The following is a 7,751-nucleotide window of genomic DNA, read 5'->3' as shown; positions in this document are numbered from 1 at the left end:
GCTTGATATTTTTATATTAGCACTGTATATGTGTCAAAATCCTTAATACATGTGTGCAATAGATTATTATGCTGTAGCCCATTTGTATGATACCATAGATCCCCTGTTTTATTGAAATCTAAGTGATCTTAAACTATCTGCTGTTCTCATTGGGCTTCATTCACCAGAATCTTCTTAAGAGATTTTTTAAATTTGTTCTTAAGAAATTTCACGTTATAGCAAGATCCGGCATTGGTAAGGGTTTGGCCCTGAAAATCGATCATTTTATCTTATGTATTGTGTCTTAATGAATGACAGTCAAGACCATGTCTGGGACGCCACACAACCTCTAGACAGAACGTGTGATTTTTCATTCAGCCTTCTGAAGATCATCAATGAAAAGCACAGAACAAAGTAAAGAAAGGAAGAATGATGGCGTTGGTGCTGCAGTGTCACCTGGACAAGTAACAGCACATACACTCAGTGGTGCATACACTGGTGTGCGGGGTCAACCCCCCCCCCCTTGCGGCCCAATTGTTGAAAAATGCGTCTTAAAGTGCCTTCTTGGGAGGCAAAACGTGTGTTAAAGTGCCCTCTTGGGTGCCAAAACACATGCTAAAGTGCCCTTTTTGGAGCCAGAACATGTGCTAAACTGCCCTCTTGGGTGAAGAAAACACACTAAACTCCAGAAGACCATTAGGACCGAGAAATACTATGAAACATTACTGTTGCATGACTTTTATGTTTGGCCCCTTTTTTGTATCTATATTGAGTTAGAACTATATCTCACAGAACCAGTTTGGATTATCTGGTGCTAATATGGTATTAAAATGCACTAGAATACAGGAATGGAATCTACTAACTTGAAAATCTTCTGGGGAAGACCCCCAGACTAACCTTGTAAAGCAGATGGATACGCCCTTTTCCTTGTTTTTCACTAGCGAATCCATCTTGCAAAGCTCCCATCTGAAACGTTTGGGCCCGGTTAGAAAGTGACAGGACCAATCAGCAATGAGGGGCAGTACTTTCAGGTGCAGCAGAGTCGTGATGTAAACAAGCAGCAGCAAGAGCTGGTGCAGTTATGGAGGAAGAGATTAGCATGGATGCTGCTAAAGCGCCCGTTTTATCGGAACTTGACAACATTTCTTCATTAAAAGAAGAATAAAGAACAGCAGTGAGTTGTTTTCTTTTCAAAAACGACAAGTCGAGTACTTACATGTCCATAGTCGCCACGTTTCGCGTTATTCCTCAGTAGCTACGCACGCGCAGCTCGATAGTGACTACGTCACGTGTTTTGTTGCTCTGATTGGCCCGTAGAGATGCGACACACAGAACATTCACCCAATCATACTCCGGGTTTTTTTTCAAAGCCTCTGCCTTTTCTCAGACCTTTCCTATTGAAGCTTTATTGGCGTGTCAGGTTACCCCCAGACCCCCTAGGGATTTATTTATTTATTTCTGTGTGTTCTTCACAGTCCAACGTTGAATCTACACAGTTCTTGTGGATGCTGATCCTAACTACAAACTAACTTGAGTAGTCTGTCTAGTTAGTCTGTTTCAAGGCTATATAATGTGCCATTTGTATAACATATAAACATGTCTAAAGTGCCCTCGAAAACACGCGAAACTTTAGTGCCTTCTGTTCAGTGGCGAGAACGCGCTGTATGTGTCCTTTTTTTCTTTTCGCCCCTGCCCTTGAAAAAGTCTGTGCACCCCACTGTTACTATGTATGATGTAAACATTTCAAGAAAGATTAGGTTGGCTGTCCACACAGAGATGAAACAGTAGTTGTTTACATATTTGTCCACTCTGGGGCCCGGTTTCCAAAAGTAACGTTTACGGCCTCCCCGGCCGTTTCCATGTGGGTGAAACGCCGATATGACAAAAAACTTTTACATATACCCCTGAATTCGTCTCTGTGTGGATGGGGCCTTTGAGTGCTCACGAGTGTTTGAATATTTTGTTTTTGCAAAGGACAGCCCCACATTAAAAAAAACAACTTAAACAAATGCCAGAAGCCTCTTAACACCAGGGTAAGTGTTTTAAGAACAAATTTCCTCCTAAGAACTGTTGGTGACTGAGGCCCATTGTTCCCTATGTTGAATGTGTGTTTTATGGGGATGTTACATCTAACTAGTGTTATTTTGTATGTAACTGTCTCCTGCCATTGATTAACTTCCACTCATGCAAAATGCAACTCTCTGAATGTTGCTTTAGGGAAGACAATCATGGGCTGAACCCTGAGGATATAGCTGCCTACAGAAGAAAAAAAGCTGAGAAAAAGGCTTGACCGTCTTAGTCCAAACAGGAGGTAGAGTCCTGCATGCTGTTGTGTTGTGGAGATGCCACTCAGTACGTTTACATACATAGTAAAGTAGATCCACAATTACTGTACAGCTAAGGCCATTTAACTAGTCGGTGGCAAATTGCCCCCTGATAACAAGTTACACCATGTCCTAACAGCATGCAAGTGTCAGATACTTATTTGTTTTATTTATGTAAATCTGTTTTGACCATCTTAAAATACTAGAATAAAACCCATGGGCAAGCAGAGCAAAAACCTTTTTCAGGGCTCAGTCTTTAAATATTGTCTTTTTATTTGGCACTTTCTGTTCAGAAGGATGAAGTCAAGAACCTGAAATGACCGATCAGTGTCCTTCGCAGAGAACAAGGCAGTAGATAAAAGTTAGGGTTTGGTTGAATAATGGTGGTTGTAAGAGATGAGCAAGGTTACAGCTATAGCGGTAGTTTAGGAGAACTAGACAGCTCTTCTCCCCACTGACTTTAGCAACAGTTTGATTTACCAACTGGCCCCAATGATTATTTCGCCTTTTGGGGGTTGATTTACCGTTCATTTCAACATAATTCCATGATTTTACTGCTTCCACCATAGGTGAGTTCATTATGGAGCTAAAAGGTTAATTTTTGCTAGAAAAAAATCAGCGGTTTCATGTAAAACTGTTTGGCTTTTTGCCTCAAAAGTTAACCTTTCCACATAAGTGGCAAACCCACTGACCTCCCAATGACCTTTTGCTTGTGCTACAGGGTAGTTTGGCTGTTGCCAGTGCCAAAAACAAGCCTGCAATGTATCTCCCATAAACTGTAGATGGACTAGAGAGGGAGCAATCTGCTCAGCAGTACAATGTGCTGACAAAACTAACTAAAGTAAAATAAAGTTAGAGACAAAATCTGCTTAGTTTTAGTCTTTGACAGCAGCAAAGTGACTCAGATGGACACCCATGCCTGAAGAGTGTAAAATCACCTGATTTTGATTGGAAATACTTTATACAGTGGTGATTTGGGGTCTTGAGTTGTATACAAACATAAAAATTGAATAAATAAAGAGAGAAGTGAAGAGCCCTTTTAGGTCTCGCCCCTAACAAGTTCCCCTTATTGCCAATAAGACTAAAACTAAAACTGAAATGTATAAAAACTAGACTGAAACAATGCATTTCTGCAAAATAAAAACTAGACTAAACTAAGAAGCCAAAAGAAAAAACTTTAAAAAAACTAAACTGAAATTTAAAACAAAGAGTAAAGACAAAATAAAAATCCAAAACTATTCTAACCTTGCAGCAGTTGTATGTGGAAATTGGAGGTTACACTTTTGTGAAGGCACCATTATTACTCAGAGGTGCATACAAGTTTTTGAAGCAACATGTTTCCATCCACACAGCATCATTTCAGGGATGTCCCTGCTTATTTCAGCAATGCCAAGCAACATTTTGCAAGAGTTACAACGGCATGGCTTCACAGTCAAAGAGTGAGGGTACCTGTATGCAGCCTCTTGATAAAAATGTACTGTACACTATGAAGCCCAAAACTTGACAATAGAAACCCTGCACTGTTGAGCAACCTAATCTGTAAATCAAGCAAGAATGGGAAAGAATTCCCTTTTCAATGTTCAACAGTTAGCGTCTTCAGTCCCCAGATGCTTGCAGAGTGTTGTCAGAAGTAAAGGTTATATAACACAGTGGTAAACATGCTCCTGTCCCAACATTTCTAAGAGATCTGGAAGACATTTAATGTCAGAATGTGTGTGTATCTCATAATAAACAACAATAATTCATTGTCTTCTAAGTGCATGTAAACGTACTGACTGTGGCTGTCAGCTGAGTCTGCACGTGCAGTTTTGTCTCATTGATTACTGAGTCGTATTGATTGCTCTGTGATCTATAAGTCTCATTAATCTCTTGATCTCATCACCTTTACATCTTCTTAAGCAGATTGGGAAAAGCCCTTCTTGTTTTGCTCATTCACATTTATTGCTGCTGGCTGGGACATTTTCATGATTAACTCATTTATTTTGCTTTGTTTCTGGCAGCTTTTCATGTCTTTATGTCTGCTGTACGGTATGCTTCATTGTGTTTTCATGGCTTTGAATCACGAAGCTTTGCACCATAAACAAATACATTATCGGCCTCTAATCCACCCTTTCTTTCCTCTAGGTCAAACTGGCAGGAGATGGTGACGCAGGAAATCAGGACTATTTTTCGCAGGGTCAACAAAAAAGTCTGAAGGAGAGGAAAAGAAGTCGAGATACGCATGTGGCAAAAGCAGAGGAGTACATGAGAGGAAGATTTATCGAGAGAAAGAAAGAGACAGAGAGCGGGGAGGGGCATGAGAACAGAGAGCCTCTCACTGTGGCTTAATGCAGACTTGTTTAAGAGGATTGTCCATCGAACAGCTAATCTGCCTGCAGCCAGCGCAGCAGAACATGACGGTGCTAATGTAATGAGGACTGGCGCATTACTTTCCTATGTCCCTGCTGCCAGTTGCACAGTGATGCTGCACAGCTCCTGAATGAGGGACGAACTCATTCACTGTTCTTTGCACTAACTGGCCACTGAGTGGTCAAACAATTCAGGACAACACCCCAAATGCCTATTTCAAGATGTAACCTGGGACTGAGGCTGATACTAAGCTGTGGCTGATTATTATACTCTATGTTATGAGACCAAGAGGTAGACAATGGCTGCTATTGTTTATGACTATCACGATAAAGACAATTGCTGCACATATTTATTACTACTAGAACATAAATAAAAGACTATATCAACTCCACTGAAGTCCTCTTCTAATGTGTGAGCACAGCTTTTATAACCAGATAAAAGAAGTGACAGTGCAAAACAGTGATGGAAAAACATGTGTGCTGTAGTGATCCTATCACAGAACTACCAAACTTCATTTATTCTCCTGCTTTCATGGTGTGACTACACTCAAAAATACAGCTAAACTAAAAACAGCTGTATTAGTAGTAGACAGAAAGAGGTGACTGCTGCACAGGACTGAAAAAGATGTAACAAAAATTAGATGCTCTACAACAAGGGTGTCCAAACTATGGCCTAGGGGCCAAATTTGGCCTGCGGCACATTTTTGATTGGCCCGCAGGAAATTCTAAACTCTAAATTGAATATGGTCCACATTTTAACTTGAAGCTTGTTCAGTGCTACCATTTAATTCTGTAAACAAACATGGTGCCTATATTAAGTTTTACCCTTTTATTGATTTTATAGATCGGTCATGGTCAATATAAATTATATATAATGACACTAATGAAAAATCCAAAACTATTATAACCTTGGTGTTGATAGGCCTCAGTTCTACACAGTAATGCCAATGAAAAAAAAAAATTATGAAAAATAAGTGATTGCATACATATTCACCCCCCTCAGTCAGTATTTAGTAGACGCACTATTGGCTGCGATCACAGCACTGAGTCTGAGTGAATAGGTCTCAATCAGGCTTGCACATCTGGACACTGCCATTTGACTCCATTCTTTGCAAAACTGCTCAAACTCTGTCACGCTGCATGAGGAACGTGACAGAGTTTGAGCAGTAAAGCTTTGACTGGTGAAGAACCCAGGCAACAGTTGTTGTCTGCAGAGTCTCTCCCATCTCAGCTGCTGAAGCTTTTAACTCCTTCAGAGTAGTCATAGATGTCTTGGTGGTCTCTCTCACTGGTCTCCTTCTTACACGCTCACTCACTTTGTGAAGACTGTCTGATCTAGGCAGATTTACACATGTGCCATATTCCTTCCATTGATTGATGAGATTTAACTAATACAGAACATATCTTTATTTAAAGCTACATAACATACTGCTAACACATATAGGGTTAGAATTTTTTGTAAAATGTTACCATAGGAATAATTCTTTAAAAAACAACACCATAGAGCTAAATGTGAGGTTATACTAGTAGACAATTAAATATTTATGAAAATACAGAAATATTAATATCTAGGTTTGATTTATTCTGTAGTATGTGTTTACACTTTAATAAATCTACACATTTTATTTGGCAACAAGAATGCAATTTCCATGTTGTGATCAGCAGGGTCCATTTGTTTATCCTCATCCAGGCTTTTTCTTTTTACATTTATCAATCATAACAGTAGCACATTTTTATCAAACTAAAAGATTCAGGGCTTTGGAGAAACCATTTAGGGCATAGTCAAATATGCCTTATAAGCCACCCCATGAGTTCACGTCTGACCTATATATATCCTCCACACAGGATTTACACGCATCAATGCCAACACAGTGTGAATAACGTAGAGTTATAAACACATTGGGGATAAATGATTGCAGACATTTTTTCAGAGAACCTTATCCTGTTAGCTCCAAAGAAGAACCGAGTTAGACAGCTGTGTTGGGATCAGGTCTGAATGTTAATGTTGCTCTTACTAAAACTGTTTGAAGTTTGTCATCAGGGCTCAGTCTGATTCATTGAAGACCCTGTAAAGTAAAAATATCTGTATTATTTTATAACTATGCGGAGGTTTTATAATTTAGAACGCCCTCAACAAACAAAGAATATAGATGGAGTATTACTCAAATGATATTTAGACACACTGCACACCCTGGCTCGCACAAGTGAGACACACAGCTGGAGCACACACGGCGCTGACGCGCTGATCCTCCTTGGAGAGAGAGGCGCTTTAAAGCAGAAGGATAAAGTTCAGGTCTGAGTTTATCCTCCAACATTCTGAAACTTTTTCCCTAAACAGATAGAAGCCTTCAGTCTGAATTACCAACACACCAGTGCGAGTGTGTGTCCGTCTATGTGTGTGAGTGTCGCATTTATGTGTGTCATACAGCATGAAAGCCCTTGGCGCTGCGTAAAAATGTACGAATGGATGACGAGACCAGCCACTTTTCAGTTGTTTTGGGGGAAATTTGAGGCTTTTATGTGCCAAAATGCCTCTCTGTAACAAGCCTAAATCATATGGGCTAACTGACAAGCATTTTCAGAGTGAAGCATTGTGACACTGATAAATTCAACCCGCCATCGTGGCTAGTTAGAGTCACGCTGCTACCCGCCACAGCCAAAATCCACCCGCATGTGGCTAGTTGGCGGGTGTAAATGTCAAGTCCTGCTTTCCAGCAAAGTGACAATATGTTGCCTCAAATATCATGTTGACTTACCTTAGAACAGATGTAGACATCCTTGTTAATTTTATTCACATCTAGTTGGTCTACTGCACAACTTTATCCAAAGAAGACAGTTTTTATCGGTTGAGATGTGGCTTAGGAAAGGGTAAAAAATACACCTTGTGATACCTTGTGTCGGAGTTGCATGTACCCCATGAACACCGTTTGACTATTTTTAAACTTAAAATCTCAAAAAAAAAAACTCATAAAACAAACGAAAACTGACTTTCTGCAATGCATTTCAATGGACGTCCGGGCAGAGTATGTCTGAGCGTATGGAATGGCTATATGCACTGTGATTGGCACATCGTGTTTGAGGGCGGGACTTAGCATAGGTC

This window comes from Cheilinus undulatus, linkage group 2, assembly GCF_018320785.1.
Source record: "Cheilinus undulatus linkage group 2, ASM1832078v1, whole genome shotgun sequence".
Lineage (NCBI taxonomy): Eukaryota > Metazoa > Chordata > Actinopteri > Labriformes > Labridae > Cheilinus > Cheilinus undulatus.
The sequence above is the reverse complement of the archived record's forward strand: the minus strand, read 5'-3'. Positions refer to the sequence as shown.